Raw genomic sequence first — 12,086 nt, 5'->3', positions numbered from 1 at the left:
TTGATAAATTTGTAAGGAATCTTGTATTAAATTTTCAAATCTTAGATTTAAAAAGAAAATTTTTTATTTTATTTTTTTAATGCTTATAAAAAAAAATTGTGACTATGTATTTAAAAAAATGTTGGAACCAAAAAAACTTAAAAATTTAATACACGGTTCCTTATGAGTTGTTCTTATTGTAGCTAAAAAAAATTAAAAATCCTAAGTCACAATTTTTTTTAATAAGCGTTTACATTTCAAAATTTTACGAAATCTGTCGATAACGCGAAAATTTGCAAGTAATTTTGAAGTTGAAAAATCATAAAATTTTTGTGTTTATAACTAAGAATTAAAAATACAACACTAAGTTTTCCATAAGTTTTCCTTCAAGTAGCTATAGAGAAAACTCAAAGCATCACTATAGGAAAAATTTTAAGTGCGTTTGAATTTTAAATTTTTACTAAATAGCGTAACGATAACGTTTTATCCTCAAACGATTTTAAACATTTGTTATTATTCAAAAAGTATAAGTCGTAGATACTTGAAAATTTCACCAGTTATTTAGATTGGCATTTTCTTTACATGATTTAATTTTCAAAATATTTTGAATTTTTTTTTGAGATATTTTACGACGGATACAACACATGCGGGTGTGGCTTCCTCTTCTTAACGACAATTTACTGAAATCAGATACTTTTATTGTGTCTGCCGTTTTCATCATGTCGATTGTCGAACCTAACCTACCCTAGTCAGAGGTCCACCCCACCACCTAATGTACAGCAGAGTGACATTCACTTACCTGCTTTTTTCAATAGGCACTGAAAAAATTTGTATTTTAATATACATTTCAAATAATTAGAAGTTGAATTTTGGGTATAATTTTATCAACAGAAAATATTTTTATTATATCTGAAGAGACTAAATTAATAAAAGAGTTAAAAATTTGAATTTAGTTATCTCTAGTTAATATTACTACTTAAAAAATATATTATTTTATTGCCTTTGGCTAAATTATTATTTTAAAACACCAAATATGAATTTTTAACTTTTTTTGAGACCGCGATTAATTGCTTTAAAATAATCGTCTCGTATAATGTTTCAGTTATTGAATTATTTTCAATATCATCATAGGAAAATTAATCTTCAAGGATAGAGAAATTGGGAGGAATTATATTAGTTAAGGTATCTACTTAATCAATTATGCGATTATAAACATTTTACAGTGGATTTTTAAAACTTTTTAAAATAAATTATCAAATTTAAAACCGCTAAATAAATCTAAACCACCATACGTCAAAACAAAATCACTAATATGAATCGACCCATGCACATTATACATTTATAACTATTCAGTGGCGCAACTAGGGTGGTGCAAAAAGGTCTTTAGCATCCCCCAAGTTAAAATTTAGCGCCCTTTGTTTTTTTATATATAATTATTATTATATACCTAATACTATGAATTTTATGTTTTTAAATGATGGGAAATTTCCTGAAAAAATGTATAACTGTTTGGTCGTATAATATAATTCGTTATTTATGTTTGTCGAATATTGAAAAAGATTTATTCAATTAGATAAACACCTAAACTATTTTGAATAAATATTGCATCATGAAACCCAGAAAAATTATGCTGATTTAAAATGTATAGATTATTTTTATTTAATTTATATAACAGGATTATGAAATTAAAATGTTTCAATATGTTTCTGATACTGTAGTAAAAAAAGAATATTAAAAATGTTGTTTATTTTATTATTTTAATAAAAAGTCATAATAAATGTTTTAAAGTCTTGATGTATCGATTAATGTCGGTCGATGTGTAGGGGGTGCGGGTGGGCTTTGCCCCCCACGGCTCTGTGGGGGGTTTCCGTTTTCCGCCAAAAGGACCCTAGCCCGTTATCACCATGGCCGTTTTCCGCCAAAGGTTGTATTTCCGATTTCCGCCAAAAAAATTAATAAATTATTATTGAGAACCCCTGAACTGAATCCAGATACCATGTAAGCTCCTCACCTTGTATCATACATGCGCCAGCTCACCTCACACAGATATTGATCATAAACTATATTATCTAATTCTTATCTTACGACTATTATAAAGTATTATTATTCGACTATTTAGGTATACCCAGCGTATTTTCTAAAGCATAGTCTACTACTATACTATATACGAATTGTTATGAATGTTATGATTATAAACATCACTCATTATTATAAAAATTAAAATTATATAAAAGTACACATTCAATATTAACCATACGAAAACGATAATTTTTATAATTATCACATGTCTGTTGTCCAAATAATACATTATTATACAAATTTAAAGCATTTTACGTAAAAACACTAAACAGTTTAAGTACCTATACATTTTTATGATGATAAACATCACTCATTATTATAAAAATTAAAATTATATAAAAGTACACATTAAATATCACATGTTTGTTTTCCAAAAATACATTATTATACAAATTATTTACTATACGAAAAAGAGATTTTTTTGACAAACTCAGTAGATGTACTGAGTACATCGTAATCATTACTGGCTGATGGATTCAGTTCAGGGGTTCTCAATAATAATTTTTTTTTTTTTTTTGGTGAAAATCGGAAATATAACCTTTGGCGGAAAACGACCATGGTGATAACGGGCTAGGGTCAATTTGGCGGAAAACGGTTACGCCCGCTCTGTGATGTATTCACAGATTTAGCACCCCTCGTTTTAGAGATCTAGTTGCGCCTATGTAACTAATATATTTTTCACCATAATAAAATGAATATTCACATACAATTAATGTTTTCAACAAATAATTGGCTAAGTAATATAATGAGTATCATAAATTTCAGGATAAATGAAGATTACTTGTAATGATCTATGTTTATTTAAATATTTTGCATATAATGTTAACGATAAATACCTACAAATAATGGAAACAGAAATACTTAAATCAAAAATTAGTAATTAAATACATATAGATTATAATTTACTATGTACAAAATAAAACATATTAGCCATAATAATTAGTATTATTTATTTAGGTATTATTTTACAATAATCCGAAATCAAGGTCGTTTTAAAAACCGTTCACAAATATAATATCATCATCAATTAATGTAAGATCGGTTTTTCAAACTTTTTGGTTTTGGTTTCGGTTTCAAAAAAGGTTTTTAAAAAAATTTATCGGTTTCAAGAACGGTTTTTGAAAATGTTTGGTTTTGGTTTTTGGAACGGTGTTTTAAATTTTTATTATATTTTCCTACATCTAAAAACCGTTGACCCAATTTTTATTATATATCTATTAACTATTAAGGGCTGAGCCTAAAGCCCTAAAAATTAAAATATAGGTATCCGATTTGTACACTTTATGTAGAATGTACATACAATATGCCAAGTTATGATCAACAGAACTAATTTCGTGTTCTCAACAACGTAGGTAGTAGGTACCTACCTGCTTTTGCATACAACATATTATAGAGATCATAATTTGATTACATTATATTAATATTTAATTGTAATTCGCAATAATATTGCATTATATTACAGACTACCTACAGTACCTATAATAAATCTCATGATATGTCATGTTAAATCTCATCTCATGTTATGCTTATGATATTTGAACAAAATATTAAATTTAAATTTAAATGGATAGTTGCTAAAAAAGGTTATTGGAGTATTGACAATTCTGTTATTTAAAAAGGTATAAATACACGTTTAACACACATTTTTAATCCAAGAGATTGTTAGAAATTTACATATTTCTATTTTTTAATAACATGTGTCGTTTTTATTACCAATACTCAATAGGCAATAAATAATAACATTACAATTAATATAATATAACAACAATACAGATTACTGATTAGTGATTACAAACATGTATAACCGCATAGGGGCGGACAAAATAATAGTAGTTATATTACATTTTAATTTAGAACCAATACAATAAGTATAGGAATAATATAAAATATAAATAGAAAAATATTGTATTACCAATAGATATTAATATTTCGTAATACTGATTAGTGATTACCTAAGAGCATCGGGATTTTTATTAATAAATTCCAACATTATATTATTTTCTTCGAATGAAAATACTCGTTTTAACTAGAATTATAAATAATATAATTAACTTTATAAAATTTGAAGAAACCGATATTGATTTTAAATTTTAATCGGTTTTTCAAGAACTGATCAAGAACGGTTTTTCAATTTTATGGTTTCGGTTTGGGTTTTATAAACGGTTTTTTAAAGGCTTCGGGTTTCAGTTTTATGGTTTTTTAACCGGTGATTTAAAGCTTTTGGTGTCGGTTCCGGTTCCGGTGTTCAATAATGAAAAAACCGCGGTTCTAACCGGTTTTAACCGGTTTCGATCCCTGCTATGCATGTTCCTAAGAAAGTCCGACAAAACTCGTAGTGAGTTGTGTAAGATCCCGCCATAGTCGTCCATGTGCATCACTCATCGGCCAAGTTAGCCAGAGGCGGACTGGGAGAAAAACACAGCCCGGGAAAATCATAATTGTAGAGGCCCTCGATATAATAACGGCCTTTTAAATAGGTACATAATATATTTTTTATACGTCATGTGGATGGTATACCGATCTATATAATACCTAATAACTATTTTATGTACTCGTATTGTTGTTACAATGATGTGTGTTTTTTAAATTATTTTTTTGTGTCTGTCATCACCTTTTAAAACAGTAAAAATGCTTAGATTTTTTTCAACATTATCTTTTCTAATAGGAAAGTAGTGAATCTAATTGGTAGTTTTCCCAGTAGTTTTCAAAAGTGCCGTGAAAAACAAAAGAAAAATTATTTTTATTTTTTGATGTAACTCTAAAAAAAATGACCATAGATAGATGCAATTTTGACTGAATGTTTATATTAGCATTTTTTATACACCAAAACATTTTCAAAATATTTTGACTTGTTTTGAACTGTTGACGGCAATTTAAAATTTCATGTTTTTTAATTTTTTTTCTATAAATATCAATAAAATTGTATTTGTTGTTCCAAAGTGCGTGAAAAGGTAATGAAAGGCTCCTCATATATTGTTACTATAGCGGTTGAAAAATATTAAAAATGCATAGCCACACATTTTTTTATAATCATTTAAAGTTTGAACTTTGTCAAAATGTATCAAAATCTTGAAAATTATCAATCATTGTAATTAAAAAATTATGAAATGTTCAGTTTTTATAACTTAGGATTAAAAATTAAAAATATAGATTCTCATAAATTGTTCTTATTATGGCCAACAAATCTAAAAAATAAAGAAACACAGTTATTTCTTATAGACATTTTTAATTCAAATTGTGAATTTTTATTTCTTTATTTTAAATAAAAATAAAATTTTTAATTACATCTAGATTAGTATTCTTGCTCTACGATAAGAGGTATTACCTCAGCTAGCAAATTCATATGTTAATCATACACTTTGTTCACATTTATCAACTACTAGCAATAAATAAATTTATTATGATTAAACAAAAATTTGGACAAAATTACATATTAAACCCAATAATATCGATTTTGGTTATGTTGTTGTAGGTAATTTAAAAATAAATATTATTCGTGGATATAAGAAACTTTTAAGAATATATTGACATATCATTGTATTTTATACACACAATGACATTTTCAAATGTATTTTTTGGGGAAAAATGCCTAATACTAAAATTAATTACTTTAATCACAATAATATTATAAAATATGCCTATTGCCTACCTATAGTAATATTATAGACATACCGTCTCTAAATCTCGTTTTTCGTACACAATAATATTACAACATTGAATTCAAATTTAATACCATTCATTACAATGACCTACTATTGTTGTAACCTACTGTCAGCCTGGTCTGGCCGAACACAAGCCAGTCCCGCGTTTTAAAATACCTAATCAGAAATCTAGGTTTTTATGTTTAATAATATTTTATATTACATACTTATTACTTATTAGATAATATTTAAATTTATTATTTCACCATTATAATATTAATAAATATATATTTTATACCAGCAGCGGCCCACCGGGAAATTTCCCGGTATCCAAGTCGTCCAGTCCGCCACTGAAGTTAGCTGTTGTTTCCACATTCCGTAATTAAGTTAATTTTAAGAAGACGTTATACCCACATGTGTTTTCACCATCTGGAGTCTTATAAGTGCATACTATTTACAATTTTAAAATACTCATAACTCGTTTCAAAATTAATATATGATATGAGGTTATATAGATAATAATCTTACCTTTAAAGTATATTACCTTAAGGTCAATTCACTATTAATGATTAACTAACAGAGCTACACGTGTTCTGTTGAGCGTAAAAATTGCTATGTTACGCACTTGTAAGACGTGACAACACAGCAGGTATCACGTCCTCTTAAGTGTGTCTCAATTTAATGTATTTATAATTTGTGGCTATTGCTCCAGATCAGACCACCTGTAACCTTTATCATTTTTTCCTTATTGTAATTGTGTACTTTAAGCCTTTTAGGTATATTACTCTACGTTGTCATTGTGCATTGAAATGGTAGCCTATTCACCACAAACCAGGCGTGCATGTATATTTGCCTTCCGACATCGCTACAGGGGAAACATTGTTCTCTGTAACACCGAATGGTCCTAACCTAACCTTTCAAGCACTCAATTTTCACATTTTTTATGACTGTTTGTTTAATGTAAATGTATTACATTTATTATAAAATATTATAACTATTTACGTTACCTGACTTTAAAATTTCAGTAATCCTATAGTTTAAAAGTCCCTGACTTAAGAATTCGTTTTCTTTTGGGTGGTAAGTAGAAAAATCATAATAATTACGTATTTGTTAATTGTTATTAGGTAACTCAAAAATTAAATGTTTATTGTTTTCAGATGCTTATAATTTTTACAAGAGTGTTAGTATAAATTACTTTGATTTTTATATAATTTTTGTTTTCATGGTATGTTTCTTATTGGTTTCCAGCAAACTTTCCCCCAAAGTCTTAAGATGCTGACAAAAAATACTGGTTATTATTATGTGACTCAGCCTAGGTGGATTTTACTGCAGGATTATGTTTTCGATTCAGACTGCTTGAGCGAATTAATCTAAAATAAATTTTAATTTGTATGAACCTTAACATATGTCGAATGTTTTCCACCCATTTCGATTCATCGTTTTTAAAAAGTCGAAGTACCTATGTAAAAAAAAATTAATTTTTCAGTAAGTAGAAAATGAAAACCCCATTTTAGAAACGATACATTTGTATATTTAAATGTGAAAAAGAGGTTTTTGATGCTTATGATTTGTGGAACCAATCGTCCGATAAACTTGTGAGTTTTTTAAAATGACAACGTGGAGACAGTTTTAAATTTAGTTTTATGTACCCAGATCTTATCCGCGAAATATTGAGAGATAAAATAAGAATAACTAGGTGGCGTTCATAGGTCTTGTAACGTTTTAAAAGTTTGAATTTAAACTATAAATCCTGCCTAAGAATCTATTTTCATATTTATCAATTGCAATTATAACAATTTATAAGGAACTCCGTGTTAAATTTCAATGCTTTTTGACACAACTAATACCATTTTATTGATGAAATTTTACAAATTAACTAGATTCATTTTTCTATGAGATACTGATGTTGAGAATGAGAACATTATTTTTATTCCAAATACCGATAACAGACAAAAAACCCATCCCTGTAAAATCAATACATTCATAAGTAGCAAATTTACGCTCAAAATCTAAAACTTAGGTCTAAAACAGTTTCCTTAAACATTTTTGTTTTGTTCCTAATGACTAAAAACAATTTCAACAATATTTTTAAAAACATTTGTGTGTTATGAAATAATGAATAACATAATATGTTAAATGGATCGCACCATTGTGTATTAAAAATAATATTTTATTACCTATATTTATTTTATAAACATACAAATATAAAATAATGATACTTCCTAAAAATTAAAAAGTAAAAACGTTGGTTACCTATTTTGATGTCTTTAAAAAAAATGTTAATCGTAGAGACTTAAATTTTTCGTTTCAATAAACACGTTTTCAGCTAAGAAAGCATAAGTTTTAAGAAAAAAAATCGAGCACTAATTAGAAATCATAATAATCAATTCATTATATTTGTTTGGCCTAGCATATAAATAATATAAAATATATTACTATTTAATAGTAGATAAACATACATACATTACACCTCATATTGTCATACATATAACTATATCAGCGAAATCTATATTCAGCAAATCGTTTCTCATAGTATCGATTTACCATTATATTATTTATTGTTGAATTCAAAATTAACATAAATACATCCATTATCGCTCTAAAGGGGGTTCTAATGGGGTAGGTGCCCTGAAATGGCAAATGTTATGAAATTTTAATAGGTGACAAACAATTAAATATGTGTAGAGTTAAGTACTTAATTGATTTTTTTTTATTTGTGAACCTCTAAAATAGTCCCTAACTACCTAAATACCATTTAAATATAATTTTCTACTAAAAACTAAACTGAAAATTTGTGCTCCTCTATAAGGCAATGATCGCAGTCACAAAAAAATACCAGCACACATCATTGTGAAACCAATATGTTCATAGCTCCGTTCAGAATCTAAAATTATAGCAACAGTAATATATTTAAAGTTGTAACTTTATAAAATTGAATTCCAATATTCCATATTTTACAGTTTAAAAGTAGGAAATTAATGTTCAAATTTGTCTGTCACATTGGTATTTTTTGTAGCATTGTTGTTCTAAATGTATACTCCATAGTTTAAATATTTCTAAAGATAATCAATTTACAATTGAATGCCCGAAAATAAATGCCCTTTAATCCATAGAAAAATATTTAGACCATCATTAACCTTTTTGACGAAGGTGGAATTATTCAACACGTAGGTATAGCGCGCATACACACTACGCACAGTAGGTACTTGTGTATTGATTTTATATTCTTACCCTTAAAATTTAAAATACATACATGCCTATCGCAATACATAAATGGGGTTACAGGTGTATAAATCAATCAACGATCGTGGTGGCAGTGTTGCGCCGGTGTACTAGAGGAATATGGTGTACAGGGTGTTTTCGTATGTGAACTGTCCGTCTACTATATTATAGACACTGTACAGGGGCCATGCATTTATTATTTTTGCGATCTACATAGGAGATAAACTGAGATATTTTTACGGAAATAGGGGTCTTAGGGATAAAACCATCGTATTGAAAATCTGCACACCAGTGTTTTTAAATCTTGTTATGTACTAGTATTGGTGAAACCACACGACCTAATAGTGGTGAAATTAAAATGTATTCGTAAATTTTTGAATTTAAATATCTATTTATAAATATTTATTTGTTATATATATTTGTATTCCAGATTTAGAAAATTAGAAAATAACATAATTAGCAAATTATTAACCATTAGTTTTTCTCAAGCATGATTTTTAAAATTATTTACATGACATATCAAAATTACAAAATTACATAACCGTAAGCCGAAACCAGTAACACTGCACCAAGATATGCCTGTAAAATCTAAATCATAATCTGTTTATATTAAACAATACATAAATATAAACACGGTTATTTTTGGATTATCCAGCAAGGATCCGTACTAGCGCGAGTGCCACTCACCTCGAAGTTGAAAGAACTGGAAAAAAAAGTTTGAGTTACCCAAAAATTCGAATACGAGTATACGAAAATATTACATTGTATGCTATATATAATTTATGTGTATGTAAAACAAACAATAACAATGATAAATAGTTTTAATGTATTATCTAAAATTTAAATCTTCCAAAAGTCCAAAATAAGTTGATGTCACTTGTCGGTAACATTTTCAAATAATTTGATAAATTTTATAATCTTATCTATTAATTAATTTACAAAGTTAGAAAATTAAGGATTACAATCTTGGCTTGAGTTGAGGCCTCTGTGCAATGCACCTCCCGCTCACCCGCTAAATCAGGCACTGTAGATGCCTAGAAAAGATGTTGCAAAATATTTAAGTGTAAAACATTAATTAAAAACAACTAATAATATTTTCTATATTTTTTGATAAAATAAAACAAGTCAGTATTTGTTTATCGTAGTGTATTCTTGTTTACGTTTATTTTTTAATGTTGGCCATTTAAATTTTTATATACTCATTAGTCATTACAAATTACAAATGTTATGTTTGATAGCATATTTGGTTGATTATAAGACAATATTCTTCCAAAAAATTTTAAATCAATATGTTTTACTACGAATGCGACTTTTAAAAATATACAACTTAATATAAAATAAATAACCAATTTAATATTGTTAAATAGAACAGTTATAGAAATCGTAAACGACGCAGTAGTTCAATATTTAATGTATTTTACCCATATTAATCTACTCGAAAAATTATCCGTATCAGATTTTGAACAACCAGATAACGAAATTCAAAAAATTTAAAGTTCAATAACAAATTTTTAACTTGCAACCAGTGCTCGACTTGGCAAAATTAAAGTAGGAGGTCTCTGTTAGACTCTGATCTCTAACTTTTTAAAGAAAAAAACATCCCCATTACTTGTTAAACGTTACTAAGCCGTGAAAGCTACGCCCCCAAACCCCTTAACACCCCACTCCAAGCATTGTTTACAACCACACAACAAAATCATATTTTGCAATTTGCTGTATTAATATTCTCATGTTTTATTCTGACACAAATTCATTGTCCAGCTTAAATAATGTAAATGATAAATATTTTTAATTTTCACTGGTTTTAATCGTTTTTGATATCACTTATCAATGTATTATAAAGTAATGATAGTATATTATCTATGTATAAAATTGCAATATTCGACTAAATTGGGATTAGGAGTAATGATATATAAGTAATTTATAACCATAAAAAATTGTGCAATTAATTAATGCCCCCCCCCCCAAAAAAAAAAAATGTTTCACAGGTACGCCACTGGACGCATTCACGCACAAGGGATCTCCATCTCAGCAACAATCCAATTCATTCAAAATATTTAAAAAAAATATTCTAACCGATCTTCCTTTAATCTGTCTTTACATGATTGTCTTTTATGGTTATCTAGAATTTAGATCTTTATTACTTTCAGTCTAGTTTTTATTCTGTTATTTCCAGTCAAATATAATTATGAGCTCAGCTTATCTTAATAATATGGTATTTTTAACAATACCCATTAATTACTTTGTTGGATTTTCTATTTAGTTATTTTAATAAAATTCTTTACAGTCTAAATCTATACTAATATCAGAAATTATATATTATATTATAAGTTATAAGTATCCGCGTGGGTCCCCTAAATATGTTCAACGTGTATGACATAGCTATACAATATTACAAAAGTATTAATTCGAACAAGACTAGGCGCTGACAAAGCCCACCGTTTCCTTAGCGACGGCGTCGACGCGAAATAAGGTTGAACGTTATACCATTATTGATCTGCCCGGGGAGCTTTGTTGTTGTGGGAGTATTGCGACGTAGGTGGTGTCCAATATAATTTTATGAGGGAATGAGGTAGCCGTGAGCTCGAAAATCAATAACAGCCTGCCTCACAGCACCCCATCTTGCGTATTACTGGGTGTGGCAGTAGATTCAGTTTCAACATACTTGATTACGATCATAATTGTTACTATTACAGATTTACTTATATTATTCCAATACATTTATTTGCTGTTCACTAATTATTATTTTACTATCCAACGATATATACATATAAAACGATAATTTATCGTAACCGTCTAATGAGCGTGAGTTACACGTACGGACTAAGATATGCAGGAATGGATGAGAGAGACACGATGAGATAATATTATGGTATGAGATATATGAACATTATAGTTACGAAACGTAATTGTTCATGCAGTGTACAGGGGGTGTTTCCTCTTAGCATTACTAGTGCCATTGTAGTGGATAATTATGGAACTAGATATTTGTTATAACGTGATAGTTCCATAAGTATCCACTAAGACAGCGCTAGTAATGCTAAAAGGAAAATACCCCCTGCACACCGTTCTATAACATTTCATGGTTAACCTCCCCACACCCTCCAACCATTTCGTGTCCAGTCCTGTATATCTTAGTCCGTAGTTACACGCATGTGCGATACT

The sequence above is a fragment of the Diuraphis noxia genome, unplaced genomic scaffold, assembly GCF_037042655.1.
Source record: "Diuraphis noxia isolate RWA-SAM2 unplaced genomic scaffold, SU_Dnox_SAM2 contig0001, whole genome shotgun sequence".
Lineage (NCBI taxonomy): Eukaryota > Metazoa > Arthropoda > Insecta > Hemiptera > Aphididae > Diuraphis > Diuraphis noxia.
This window is presented reverse-complemented; position numbering follows the sequence as displayed.